The sequence below is a fragment of the Carcharhinus amblyrhynchos genome, chromosome 24 (assembly GCF_965287045.1).
Source record: "Carcharhinus amblyrhynchos chromosome 24, sCarAmb.v2.hapA, whole genome shotgun sequence".
NCBI classification, from domain to species: domain Eukaryota; kingdom Metazoa; phylum Chordata; class Chondrichthyes; order Carcharhiniformes; family Carcharhinidae; genus Carcharhinus; species Carcharhinus amblyrhynchos.
In genome coordinates this window covers 28,612,080-28,626,707 of record NC_137347.1, presented here as the reverse complement: position 1 = coordinate 28,626,707, position 14,628 = coordinate 28,612,080, and positions in this window count along the sequence as shown.

The window sequence follows — 14,628 nt, the reverse complement described above, 5'->3', positions numbered from 1 at the left end:
AATTGGAGGGTATGCTGGGCACAGCTCACAAGAAGTCACCTCGCTGCAGCAGCATAATAATAGAACTATCAAGTTCAAAAGGGTGAAAAAATTGAAATATTATACTTTGGACATAGAGGGAGCGCATGGCCAATGTTGTGTGCAATCAGCACCCACCTCACTTCCCTGAGACATAGAATCCTACAGCGCAGAAGGAGGCTATTCAGCCCATCGAGTCGCACCAACCACAATTCTTCCCAGGCCCTATCCCCATAACCCCATGTATTTACCTAGCTAGTCCCCCTGACACTAAGGGGCAATTTAGCATGGCCAATCCACCTGACCCGCACATCTTTGGAACGTGGAAGGAAATCAGAGGAAACACAGCAAACACAGGGAGAATGTGCAAACTCCACACAGACACTGACCCAAGCCAGGAAACAAATCCAGGTCCCTAGCGCTGTGAGGCAGCAGTGCTAACCACTGTGCCACTGTACCAGCCTTGCTTGCCCTTGTTTTGCATGCATATCAGTTCATTCATAGCAATCAGAAAAAAGTATAAGGACGGAAATGCATGACTTTGCAACCATGCATGTGGGCAATGGCCAACACAGTGTCTCGTAGGCCACGCTCAGAACCCAAATAGATTGCATGTGGCCCCCAGACTGCAGGTTGCCCAGCACTGGTGTAAAATCCTTTCACTAATTTTCCACCATTAAAGTAAATTGGTGTCCAATTTTACACCACAAAAAAGGTAACACATCCCACAAATGGACAAAGTTGGATGTTTTTCTTCTGGAGAAGACAGATGACAACTACTTAAGCAGCACTTTGAACCTAGAAAAAACATTCTAAAGTGTTTCACAGGAGCAAAAACCAATGAAATTTGATATTGTGCCATAAAAGGCCACTGAGACAGGTGATCAAAAGCTTGTGCAAGGAGGTAGCTTATAAGGAGCATCTTAAGGCAAGAGAGAGAAGCAGGATTTCAGAACCAAAGCAACTGAAAACACGGCCATCAGTGGTGAAGGAATGGAAATATGGCACACATAAGAGCCAGAATTACAGAAGCAAAGAGATTTCAAAGAGAGAGGGAGTGATAGGGTGATAAGAATGGCACAGTGGTTAGTTCTGCTGCCTCACAGCACCAGGGACGTGGGTTCAATTCCAGCCTCAGCTCACTGTCTGTGTGAAGTCTGTACATTCTCCCCATGTCTGCTTGAGTTTCCTTCAGGTGTTCCGGTTTCCTCCCACAGCCTAAAGATGTGCGGGTTAGGTTGATTAGTCATGCAAAACTGTCCCTTTGTGTAGGGGGACTAGCAGGGTAAATACGTGGACAAGGCTGGGGTGGGATTATTGTCCGTGCAGACTTGATGGGCCACTTGTCATCCTTCTGCACAGTAGCGATTCTATGATTCTACAGAGAGATAAGCTCAACCTACACAGAGATTCAGACCTACAAATTACAGAGATATTTATAAATATAATTTATAGACTCCAACAAAACTGGGCAACAGGTCAGTCTGTAGGCTTTGAACATTTTGGATCACTGTCAAATCCGACTGTAAAGCAATGCTCCAGTTAAATACCATCCAATAACTTTTAGACCGTCTAGGGGATCTCCTGTGGGCTGTGTGTGGGAATACTTCATTTTATAAGAATATTATATCACAAAATGTATATTATCCACAGAGCATAATTACAAGCAAGCTCTCAAATCAATTAGAGGTCAGGAGAAATGAGCATCAATGGAGTGAGTTTTGTTATTTATGTATTTTTTGAAGTCTATCGTGTTCTGTATCAGGGCCGGTTCCAATTCCAGTCATGAGATTCTCGAGGCACTTGCCAGGGAAGAGTAACAAACATGATTTCCCCTCACTGTTTATGTCACCCAAGGCCCCATCTGTACTTCAGATTTGAAAAGAGAGTCAGCTATATCCCAGTGAAAGATCAGTTAGTCACTTCTTGGTGGTTTTCTCTGCATAGAGAGTATTTTCAGCACAAAAACAGGCCATTCAGCCCATTAGGTCTATGACAGCAATAATGCTCCACATGAGACTCCCCCCTCCACCACCCTAGGTCTGAAGAAAGCTCATCAACCTAAAACCCTGTTTCTCTCTCCACAGATGCTGTTGGCGTGCTGAGAATTTCCAGCATTTTCTTCCCCTCCCACTTCAACTCACCATATCATCATTTCCATATGTTCCTTTCTCCCTCATACATTTAGCTTCTCCTTAAATGTATCTGTGCTACTTACACATTCTCACCACTCTTTGACTGAAGGGGTTTCTCTTGAATTCCCTGTTTTTAGTGAGTATCTTATGTTTATGATTTCTAGTGTTGAATTCCCTCACAAATGGAAGCATCTGTACTTCTCACCCTATTGAACTAACTCATAATCCTAAAGACATCTGTCACCCCTCAATCTTTGCTTTCGTAGAGAAAGGTGCTGAGCCTTTTCCCGAGAGTTATAACTTTACAGTTTTGATATGATTCATGTAAGTCATTTTTGCAGCCTTTCTCCAGTGTCCTTATCCCTCCTCAAGTGCCATGCCCTCAGAGTCCAATGGGGGGACCATGGACTTCCATGAGTTGGGCTCACACTTATGCTTGGCCAGGCACTGCAGTTGTTCGTCATTGCCTTCTGCAGGTTTTGGTTGATCAGTAGACTTTCCAGGAGATTGGCCATCTAACAAATGCATCTTTCACCTTGGCACAGTGGTTAGGACTGTTGCTCCACAGTGCCAGAGATCTGAATTCAATTCCCAGCTTGGGTCACTGCCTGTGCAAAGTCTGCACGTTCTCCCCATGTCTGTGTGGATTTCCACCGGGTGTTCCGGTTTCCTCTAACAGTGCAAAAAGGCTTGCTGTTTAGGTGCATTGGCCGTGCTAAATTCTCCTTCTGTGTACCCGAACAAGTGCCAGAGTGTGGTGACTAAGTGATTTTCACAGTAACTTCACTGCAGTGTTAATGTAAGCCTACTTATGATACTAATAAATAAACTTAAACTTAAACATGCATGGCCATCAAGCCCTGAAATAAACCGAGTGCTTCTGACCACTGCCGCTGCTTCACAAGACCTCCCTAGTAACTCTGTGTCCTTTTGTAATATGGAATCTAGAATTATACAAAAGTTTAGGGAGGAATGTTGATCAGGGTGTAGGGAATGTACCCTGCTCTTCATCATGTTGGTATCTTTTACATTGCTGTAAGTGGGTAAACAAGTTCCTGATTTAGCAATCCAAAGATATTTTAGCTTTGACAATATAGCATTCTATCAGCACTGACCCGAGGACTAGCTTGGGTTTTGTACTCAAATCAATGCCTCCAAAAGAGGTGTGTCAACAAATCAAGAAAAACTATTGAGTTCAAAGGCTTAATGCTTTCCTGCTGTGATGTTACAGAATGATGCACTTTGACTTCCCTTCATATCAAAAAGCACTTTCAGCAGACACTGAAAATAGTAAGAACCACAATCACACATGGTTCCACTCTTTACCCCATTCATTTCAAGCGAGTAGGGGTGGTGTTGAGTTTTAGCAGACCACCCGAATGTGTTGAATCACCCAGCAGGGATGATTTTAATTAGAATCTTAATTGTGCTAAATAGCATGGGGAACCGAAGGAATATGATTTTCTGGAGACAAGGATGTTCTTTACTGTCCTCATTCAGACATCAGCTCCCTACACTGGGAACATAAATATAGCTCGAAAAATATTCTCCTGCCTTCCTAAAGACAGCCATTCCTTGCTGGGGTACAGTTCCATGGATAGTGAGTGCCTCTTCCACAGCATCAGACTGACCAATCTTCATTAGTGACGTTAAGCTTTGAGTTTTGGCAGGATATTCAACCAAGGGAGGCGCATCACTGCCAACTATGATTCTTTCCATATGTATTCCCATCAGGGATCTAAGAATAGCAATCTGGAGGGTGAGCTCTGAGAGGTTTCCTCATCCTGCACTCTAGTGTTTGAATCTGTGTTCCCAATGCAATTAAGTCTTACCTGAGATGGAAGTGATGAGTGGAGATGATGTTGTATAAAGGGTTAACAGATTGGACATGCTAATATATGACATAGATGACATGGATCAATCATGTGTTAGGCTTTTCCTCTCTTGAGAGAGAGAGAGAGAGAAAGAGGTGGTTGGAATGCCATGCCCAGGAGCATTTCTTCACGGATAAATATTTTTAGGCAGGTTGTACTCATTGGTTGCAGGCCCACTGGTGGCTATTCAGGCCTATCCATGGCCAGCAGGTTCCCCACAATGGGTGCACATGAAGGTGTTATTGGTATTGTGGGCAATTCGATCTATCCTTTTCTTCCTTTTCTCATTTACGCTGGCTCCTCGCTGATTCTCAGAGCTGTCTTTCGATGTTGCATCTCCAGGCATCACAATCTATGGTCTGTGTTTGGCAATTGCCCAAGTGCACACAGAGAGCTACTTCTTCAGGAAGTACTTGAAATGTTTTCATGGGGCCATTTTGTTCCATTTGCCAGTCGTCAGATCTCTGTACAACACGATCTTGGCCAGGTGACTGTTGTCCATCCAGATCTGACCTGCAAAATGCACTCCACAGAAGGATGGCATCGCTGCTGGTGATCTTGGCTATCTCCAGATTCTGCCAACAAATCTTGAAGATGCTGTGGGGGCACTGCTGATCGAAGTGCTTTAGAAGGTGTACGTGACACTGGTACAGACCCATGACTCAGCACCATACAGAAGAGTACTGAGGACAATGGCTTTGTACACAGGGTTTGGTCTGTTCTCTGAGACAGTGGCTGCTTCTCACTGGTTTGCATGCACTGTTTGCTTTTGGCATGGTGGCACAATGGTTAGCACTGCTGCCTCACAACCTCAGAGACCTGGGTTCAATTCCTGGCTTGGGTCACAGTCTGTGTGAAGTTTGCACATTCTTCCCGTGTCTGTACAGGTTTTCTTTGCATGCTGCAGTTTCCTCTCACAGTCCCAAGATGTGTAGTTAGATGGATTAGTGGAATAAATACTTGGTATTAAAGGGATGTGGCCTGGGTGAGATTGTTGTCAGTCCAAACTCGATGGGCCAAATGGCCTCTTCCTGCACTGTAGTGATTCTATGATTCTATGAAAGCCGACTGTCCACTTCTGTGTGTATGGTGGCATCAAGGTGGCACTCCCCAAATAGGTATGTTACTAGACAGCATTCAGTTCCATTCTCTTGATGACAAAGCTTGGTTCTCTATACACTTCAGGAATGCAGGCTGATGCAGAGCTTAACTTTACTTTAAACTAATTTTGAGTCCAAAGAGTTTTGTCACCACAGGAAAATGTGTTGTTTTACATTGCATGTCTGACTGACTGCGGGCCAGGAGAGCACAGTCATCACCTAAAGGTTACCCATTTCGAGCCAAAAACAGAAAATGCTGGAAACTTTCAGCAGGTCTGACAGCATCCATGGAGCAAGACCAGAGCTAACATTTTGAGTCTGGATGACTCTTCATCAGAGCTTTGTTAGACCCGTTTAGATACAGTATTAATTAACCAGTATTAAGCAGATATCAGAATATGACTGCAGTCTGTCTACTAATCAAATACAGTAAGAAGTCTCACAACACCAGGTTAAAGTTGTGAGACTTCTTACTGTGTTTACCCCAGTCCAAGGCCGGCATCTCCATATCATGACTACTAACCGAATAACCACGCCTAGAGTCTAAATGAGAAGGACCATCTCAAAATAAGTGAAATATATTGTCCAGCTACAGAAATAAAGTAGAAAGGCAGAATCACCTAGTGCTGTGTCTCCCGGACTGAGTTCAAAACTTTGCTACTTAACGCTGAAAGAGAAAGGGCAGCTTTGGGATGTAAGCATTGATGGTCCATCCTTGGTTGTCCTCAAGAGGATACAGTAAGAAACCTCACAACACCAGATTAAAGTCCAATATGTTTATTTGGTATCACGCGCTTTCAGGGTGCTGCTTCTTCATCAAGTGATTCGCCAGATGAAGGAGCAGTGTTCCGAGGACTTTAACCTCGTGTTGTGAGACTTCTTACTATGCTCACCCCAGTCCAACACTGGCATCTCCACATCTCAAGAGAATAATGTTGGGTCTTCTTGAACCGCTGGAGTCCATGTGGTGAAGGAACTTCCATATAAGTGTTGTTAGCTTGGGAATGACCCTAGAGAAATGATGAAACAGCTGATATCTCTCCAGGATAGTTGGGATAGTGTGTGGCTCTGTGGGAGAACCCAAGGTGATGGTGTTCATGTATGCCTGCTCCTTTGTCCTTTGTTGCTGGAGGCTGTCGGTTTGAAAGGCGAATGAATACCCACAATTGGAATTTATGCACTACATCCAGCCACCAGCAGGAGCCGCCAGAAAGCCTTAGCAAACGCTTCACATAGAATAGTGGCATTTGTTACAAACTGTGGGCTAAGCACAAAGAACACGTTTAAAATGTTGCTGCAAGTATTGAGTCAAGGAAATCTTTGCTAACCTTTCATAAATGAAACTCCTAATCCCTGGCAGCAATCTGTAAATTCACACTGCACCTTTACCATGGCTTTTATATCCTTCTGTCTTTCAGATGAGATACTCGGCAGAAGGCTCTCTATTTAGCCTCTAAGACCGGTTTCAAAGCCCTTGTGCTAGAGGAGGGTCAAGTTATTATACAGTTAATCCCAGCTGGAAAACAAGTGCTTGAGTTTGTGTGAATAGTGAGTGAGGATTGATTGAAGCTCAGCTTTGCATCTTTGCATGGTGGAATAAGCTGTCTGGCCTCTGTCTAGTCTCATGGAACTAAGCGAAGTAGAGAAGCACTGAGATACAAGTGCACAAATCACTAAAAAAAGCAACACCATTTAATAAGGAAATAAAATAAGCAAGGGGTTTCTAAAAGGATAGAATTGAAAAGCAGAGAACCTATGCTAACACATGTAGAAACTTACATAGAAAACAGAAGCAAGAGGAGGCCATTTGGCCCTTCAAGCCTGCTCCACCATTCATTATAATCATGGCTGATCATCAAATTCAATACCCTTCCCCGCATATCGCTTGATCCTATAGCCCAAGAGCTGTAACTAATTCCTTCTTGAAATCACACAACATTTTGGCCTCAACTACTTTCTGTGGTTGTGAATTCCACAGATTCACCACTCTATAAAATTGCCCCTCACTCTTCTAAACTCTAATGAATATAACCCTAACTGACTTAATCTCTCCTCATGTGATGGACCTGCCATCTCAGGTATCAGCCTGGTAAACTTTCGCTACACTCCCTCTATAGTAAGAACATCCTTCCTCAGATAAGGACACCAAAACTGCACACAATACTCCAGATGTGGCCTCATCAATACTCTATACAATTGTAGGAAAATATCCCTATTCCTATACTCAAATCATTTTGCTACGAAGGCAATTTAGCATCGTCTCCTTTACTGCCTGTTTACCTACATGTTTATTTTCATCAACTGATGCATGAGGATACCAAGGTCTCACTGAGTATCCACCTCTCTCAATTTTCACCCATTCAAATAATAATCTGCCTTCCTACTTTTGCTACCGAAGTGGATAATCTCACGTTTATCCACTAATATTGCATCTGCCATGCAAATGTCCACTCACTCATCCTATCCAAATCGCACTGAAACATCTCTGCATCCTCCTCACAGCTCACCCTCCCACCCAATTTTGTATCATCTGCAAATCTGGAATAATACATCTAGTTCCCTCTTCCAAATCATTAATATATAATGTGAACAGTTAGGGTCCTAGCACAGATCCCTGCAGTGCCCCCTAGTCACTGCCTGCCAATTGTAAAAAGACCCATTTATACCAACCCTTTGCTTTCTGTCTGCTAACCAGCTTTCTATCCACCTCAAGACACTACCAGCAATTCCATGAGCCTTAACTTTATATAGTAATCTGCTGTGCGAGACCTTGTCAAAAGCCTTCTGAAAGTTTAAATAAACTCACTGGTTCTCCCTGGTTAACCCTACTAGTTACATCCTCAAAGAATTCCAGTAGATTTGTCCAGCATGATTTTACTTTTGTAAATCCATGCTGACTTTGTCTGATTATACCACTGCCTTCCAATTGCAGGAACCTTGATTAAAAACACACGTGGCACTATGCACCATTCTGGTCTCCGTAAGATGAAAAAGATATAGAGGCTTTGGAGCAGGTGCAGAGAATGTTCACAAGAATAGTGCCTGAGCTGACAGGAGGAATCATTTGAGAAAACTGACTAGATTGGGCTCTTTTCTTTACAACAAAAATTTGCATTCATATAGCACCTTTAACATGGTAAAGGGGTCAGTTAGCTCAGTTGGCTGGTTGGCTGGTTCGTGATGTAGAGCATTACCAATAGTGCTGGTTCAAGTCCCTTACCAGCTGTGGTTATCCAGGTCCTCTCAACATTGCCTTGCCCCTTGCCTGAGGTGTGGTGACCCTCAGGTTAAATCACCACAAGTTTGCTCTCTCTCTCAAAAAGTGAGAGGGCAGCCTGTAGCCCTCTGGAACGTGTGCCAAAATCTTGATGTCAAAGATAGATTTTAAGTAACATCTTAAGTAAAGAGAGAAATATGGAGAGACAGAGAAATTTAGGAAGAAAATTTCAGAGCTCAGGGTCTGGGAAGCTGAAAACATGGCTGCCAATGATGGAGAGATTAAAATTGAGGTGCCTAAGAGATGAAAGAATTTAGATATCTCAGAGAGATATGGGGCTAGAGGAGACTACAGAGATGGGGAAGGGTTAAGTCTTGTGGGGGGGGGGGGTTGAAAACTTTTATAAGAGTTTTAAAATCAAGTTTCACTTAGCTGAGAGGGAACATGGATCAGTGAGCACAGGGTGATGGGTGAATGGAATTTAATGGGAGTTAGTTCATAAGCAACAGAGTTTTAGATGAACTGAAAGTTCTGGATGTGGAAGATAGAAGGTCAGCAAGGACCGCATTGGAATTGTCAAGTTTAGATGTACCAAGCAGCTTCAGCAGCTGATAAGCTGAGGCAGTGGAGGGGAAGGGTGATATTGCTTCAATGGAAATAGATGGTCCGAATGATGCTGCGGTTATGTGGTTAGAGGCTCATCTTGAGTTCAAACACATCATGTCTGTGAACAGTTTGGTTCAGGCTTAACCAGTCATCAGGAAGAGGGAAAGAGTGGTGGCTAGAGTAAGGCATTTGTGTTGAAGATCAAAGAAAATGGGTGGAATTTTCCCATCCCGCCCACCATGGGAATCTTAGTGGGTGGGACACAGACCATGCAAATGTCCATTGATCCTAGGCAGGATTTTCTAACCCTGGCCAAGCACAGCTGGAAAATCCCGCCCAATGCTTTCAGTCTTCCCAATATTTTGTTGGAAGAAATTTCTGCTCAATCAATATTGGATGTCAGACAAGTTATATCACAATGTAGACAGAGGCATGATCAAGAGAGCTGATGGTAAGGTGAAGCTGGGTGACTTATGGGGAGGCAGTGATGTGGTGGCACTTGACTAGTAATCCAGACAGCCAGGTAATGCTCTGGGCACATGGGTTCGAGTCCCTGCATGACAAATAGTGAAATTTGAATTCAATAAAAAAAACTGATATTAAAGTCTAAAGGTGACCATTAAACCATTGTCAATTGTCGTAAAAACCCCCTCTGGTTCATAAATGTCCCTGAGGGAAAGGAATCTGCCATCATTATCTGATCTGGCCTACATGTGACTCCAGAGCACAGCAACGTCCTCGGAAAGGGCCTCGCAAGCCACTCAATCCGAGGGCAATTAGGGATAGGCAATAAATGTTGGCCCAGCTGACAACGCCCACATCCCATGAATGAATCGATAAAGCCAAAATACTTGTGGAACCGAACATGTTTTTTTGCTGATGTTGGTAGGGAACATGTTGCTAAGAAGTAGGATGGGATCATCGTTAGATCCTTGGGGGACATCAGTGGGAACCGTGCAGGAATGAGAAGAGAAGCCATTGCAGGTGAATGTGGCCTGGTATCAATGAAGGCACTCTCTCTGTTGCTGTTTCTGCTCTCTCTCCTCTGATATTCTCACGTACATCCTTATTTAGTCTCTCCAGTAGAAAGGCATGTGGACAAATGGAAGCTCCACTTCTTGCTTCCAGGCTGGACGAGAACGAGGCAGGTGAGGTTGGTGAGCAAACTGCACACGGTACGGTGCTGCAGCAGGACATAGGCAAAGAGAAAGGGAAAAGGAACGTAGTAGTGATTGGGGATAGTGGGGTGAAGGGTATTGACACTGTCCTTTGTCACAATGACAAAGTGCACAGAAGGGTGTGTTGTCTGCCTGGTGCTCGGGTCCGGGATGTCGCAGCTGGGCTGCAGAGGAACCTGGAGTGGGAGGGTGAGAATCCAGTCGTTGTGGTACATGTGGGTGCCGGCGACGTAAGCAAAATGCAGACTGAGGATCTGGGGAGGGAGTATGAAAAGCTGGGAATGGAATTAAAAAGTAGAACCGACAAGGTGGTTATCTCTGGGCTACTGCCTGAACCGTGTGCAGATGGGCGTAGGGTTGACAGGATTAAGGAAGTGAATGGGTGGCTCGGGGATTGGTGTGGGAGGAATGGGTTTGAATTTATGGGGCATTGGTACCAGTATTGGGGTAGGTGGGACCTGTTCGGGCGGGATGGGGTTGGTCTGAACCGTGCTGGGACCAGAGTGCTGGCGAATCGAGTAAAGAGGACTGTAGACAGGGCTTTAAACTAATTGTGGGGGGGGGGGGAGGGTGCGAGGGTAGGTGACCTTACGAGGTCTAAAGTTAAGGAGAGTGTACATGTAAGGGAAGAGGCCGAGGATGTCCCAATAATAGAGGGAGTAGGGGGCGTGAGTATAGTTGGTGGCGTTGCGGCAAATAGGGTCCAGGTGAAGGCTGGGATGAAAGCACTTTATCTGAATGCACGAAGCATTCGGAATAAAGTGGATGAGCTGGTGGCGCAGATCGACACAAATGGATACGATCTGGTGGCCATTACAGAGACGTGGCTGCAGGGTGACAGGGACTGGGAGCTGAATGTACAGGGCTATCAAGTGTTTAGGAAGGATAGGCAGGAGGGAAAAGGGGGGGGCGTAGCTCTGCTGATTAAGGATAGCATCACAGTGGTAGCAAGGGATGATATTGGAGCCAAGGAGCAGAGGGTGGAATCGTTGTGGGTGGAGATTAGGAACAGCAAAGGGAGGAAGATGCTGGTGGGTGTCGTCTATAAGCCTCCGAATAATGATCTGGAGGTGGGGCGGGCTGTTAACGCGCAAATAAGTGCGGCGTGCAGGAATGGGACGGCCGTAGTTATGGGGGATTTCAATCTGCATATTGATTGGTCGACCCATGTTGGACGTGGGGGGCTCGAGGAAGAGTTCTTGGAATGCTGCCGGGATAGTTTCCTCGAACAGTGTGTGTTGGAGCCGACGAGGGAGCGAGCTATCTTGGATCTGGTGCTATGTAATGAAGCGGGTAGAATTAGGGACCTTGTGGTGAAGGATCCTCTTGGGGAGAGTGATCATTGTTTGGTGGAGTTTCTGGTGCAGATGGAGGAGGAGAAAGTGGGTTCCCGGACACGCGTCCTTTGTTTGAATAGAGGGGAGTACGGTAGGATGAGAGAAGAATTGGCGAATGTGGACTGGGGAGCGCGTTGGAGGGAGGGTCTGTTGAGGAGCAGTGGAGGATCTTTAAGGAGATCTTTCTTGGTGCTCAGCGGAAATTTATTCCGATGGTCAAAAAGGATAGTAGGAGGAGATGTAATAAGCCGTGGATAACGAAGGAGGTGAAGGAAAGTGTTAAACTAAAAGCGGAGGAATTTAGAGTAGCTAAGAGTAGTGGGCGAGAAGAGGATTGGGAGAGGTTTAAATGTCAACAAAGATTGACAAAGAAGTTGATAAGGAAGGGTAGGAGAAACTATGAAGCTGGGCTCGCGCTTAATATAAAAAAAAGCAAGAGTTTTTATAAATATATAAAAAGGAAGAGGCTGGCTAGGGTGAATGTTGGTCCTTTAGAGGATGAGAAAGGGGACCTAGTGGTAGGGGATGGGGATATGGCTAAGGTATTGAATAACTTTTTTGTTTCTGTCTTCACGGAGGAGGACGTGAATAATTTGCCAGGTGTTAGCGATGGAAAGGTGGTAGGACTGGAGGGTCTTAATGACATTACTGTTACTAGAAAGGCGGTGCTTGACAGACTGGAGGGGCTGATTGTGGACAAGTCCCCAGGACCGGATGGAATGCATCCGAGGGTTCTGAAAGAAATGGCGGAGGTGATAGTGGATGCCTTGGTGGTTATTTTCCAAACGTCGCTGGATTCCGGGGAAGTGCCGGATGATTGGAAAACAGCTAATGTTACGCCGTTGTTTAAGAAGGGTGCCAGGCAAAAGGCGGGGAATTATAGGCCGGTTAGTTTAACGTCTGTGGTAGGTAAAATGTTAGAATCTGTCATTAAGGAGGAAATTGCGAGGCATCTTGAAGGGAATTGCTTGATAGAGCAGACGCAGCACGGTTTCATTAAAGGGAAGTCGTGTCTGACAAATTTACTGGAGTTCTATGAGGATGTGTCTAGGGCGGTGGATAGAGGAGAGCCGGTGGATGTGGTCTTTCTAGATTTTCAGAAGGCGTTTGACAAAGTGCCTCACAAGAGGTTATTGCAGAAGGTCGAGGGACATGGAGTTGGGGGTAGGGTGTTAGCGTGGATAGAGGATTGGTTGTCAAATAGGAGGCAGAGAGTGGGGGTCAACGGGTGCTATTCGGATTGGCGGATGGTGACTAGTGGAGTGCCCCAGGGGTCGGTGCTGGGGCCTCAGCTTTTTACCATTTATATAGATGATCTGGAGGAGGGAACCGAGTGTAGAGTGTCGAAATTTGCTGATGACACCAAGATTGGGGGAACGGCAAATTGTGCGGAGGGTGTGGAGAGTCTGCAGAAGGATCTAGATAGGCTGGGCGAATGGGCCAGGAAATGGCAAATGGAATTTAATGTTGGCAAGTGTGAGGTGGTCCACTTTGGTAGGAAGAATGGTAGGAAGGACTATTACTTACGGGGCGAAAAACTGCAGCAGGCAACGGTGCAGAGGGACCTCGGGGTCCTTGTGCATGAGTCGCAAAAACCCAGCTTGCAGGTGCAGCAGGTGGTCAGGAAGGCGAATGGGATGCTGGCCTTCATAGCGAGGGGGATTGAATATAAAAGTAGGGAGGTCTTGCTGCAGCTGTATAGGGCATTGGTGAGGCCGCAACTGGAGTACTGTGTGCAGTTTTGGGCGCCGCACCTGCGCAAAGATATTTTGGCCTTGGAGGGAGTGCAGAGGAGGTTTACTAGGCTGATACCGGAGTTGAGGGGGTTGAGCTATGAGGAGAGGCTGAATAAACTGGGCTTGTACTCGTTAGAGTTTAGAAGAATGAGGGGAGATCTCATTGAGACGTATAAGATGATGAATGGGATGGATAGGATAGAGGTGGAGAGACTCTTCCCGCTCAGAAAGGACAGTAGGACTAGGGGGCACAGCCTCAAGATAAAAGGGGGGCAGTTTAGAACGGAGTTGAGGAGGAACTTCTTCACTCAAAGGGTGGTGAATCTCTGGAATTCTCTGCCTGTTGAAGTGGTGGAGGCTGCCTCGCTAAATATTTTTAAGACACGGGTTGATGGGTTTTTGATAGGAGAGGGGATTAAGGGTTATGGGGAGAGGGTGGGAAAGTGGAACTGAGCAGCGACAGATCAGCCATGATCTTATTGAATGGCGGGGCAGGCTCGAAGGGCTGGATGGCCTACTCCTGCTCCTATTTCTTATGTTCTTATGTTCTTATGTTCCACTTACCTTTCCTAACTGAGAGCACTTAGTTCAGGTTAACAACCATTCTGCTCTGTAAAACCTACTGGGCAATGTACTCACGTTCCAATTCCTCATGTGATTGAGTTACACATCGTTGTTGATTCACAATCAATTTTATAATTTGGGCTTCAATTGGCAGAGTTTGAAGATAAACAAGATGCTTTATATTGTACCGTGACTGTGTCAATTTCTGCAACACTTCCATTCCTTAAACATGAAAATCGATGAAGGTTTTTGAATAATATCACTTGTACCTCTTCTAGGTCCCATTGCATCCTCACTTGCTTGCCGCACAGCAAGGGTTAATGCCAGAGAAGAGCAGGGAGCCACTTTTATCACCCTCACTCCTCCAAGCCAGAAGCTCATGGGACTCCAGTGCATAGTTTACATTGACATTCTAGTTTAGAACTGAGGGAGTGCAGGCCTGTTTGAAAAGCAGTACTGAGAGAGTGCTGCCCTGTCTAAAGAGCAGTACTGAGGGAGTGCTATCCTGTCTGAAGAGCAGTACTGAGGGAATGCTGCCCTGTCTGAAGAGCAGTACTGAGGGAGTGCTATCCTGTCTAAAGAGCAGTACCGAGGGAATGCTGTCCTGTCTGAAGAGCAGTACTGAGGGAGTGCTATCCTGTCTAAAGAGCAGTACCGAGGGAATGCTATCCTGTCTGAAGAGCAGTACTGAGGGAGTGCTATCCTGTCTAAAGAGCAGTATTGAGAGATTGCTGTCCTGTCTAAAGAGCAGTACTGAGAGAGTGCTGCCCTGTCTGAAGAGCAGTACTGAGGGAGTGCTGCCCTGTCTGAAGAGCAGTACTGAGGGAGTGCTGCCCTGTCAGAAGAGCAGTATTGAGAGATTG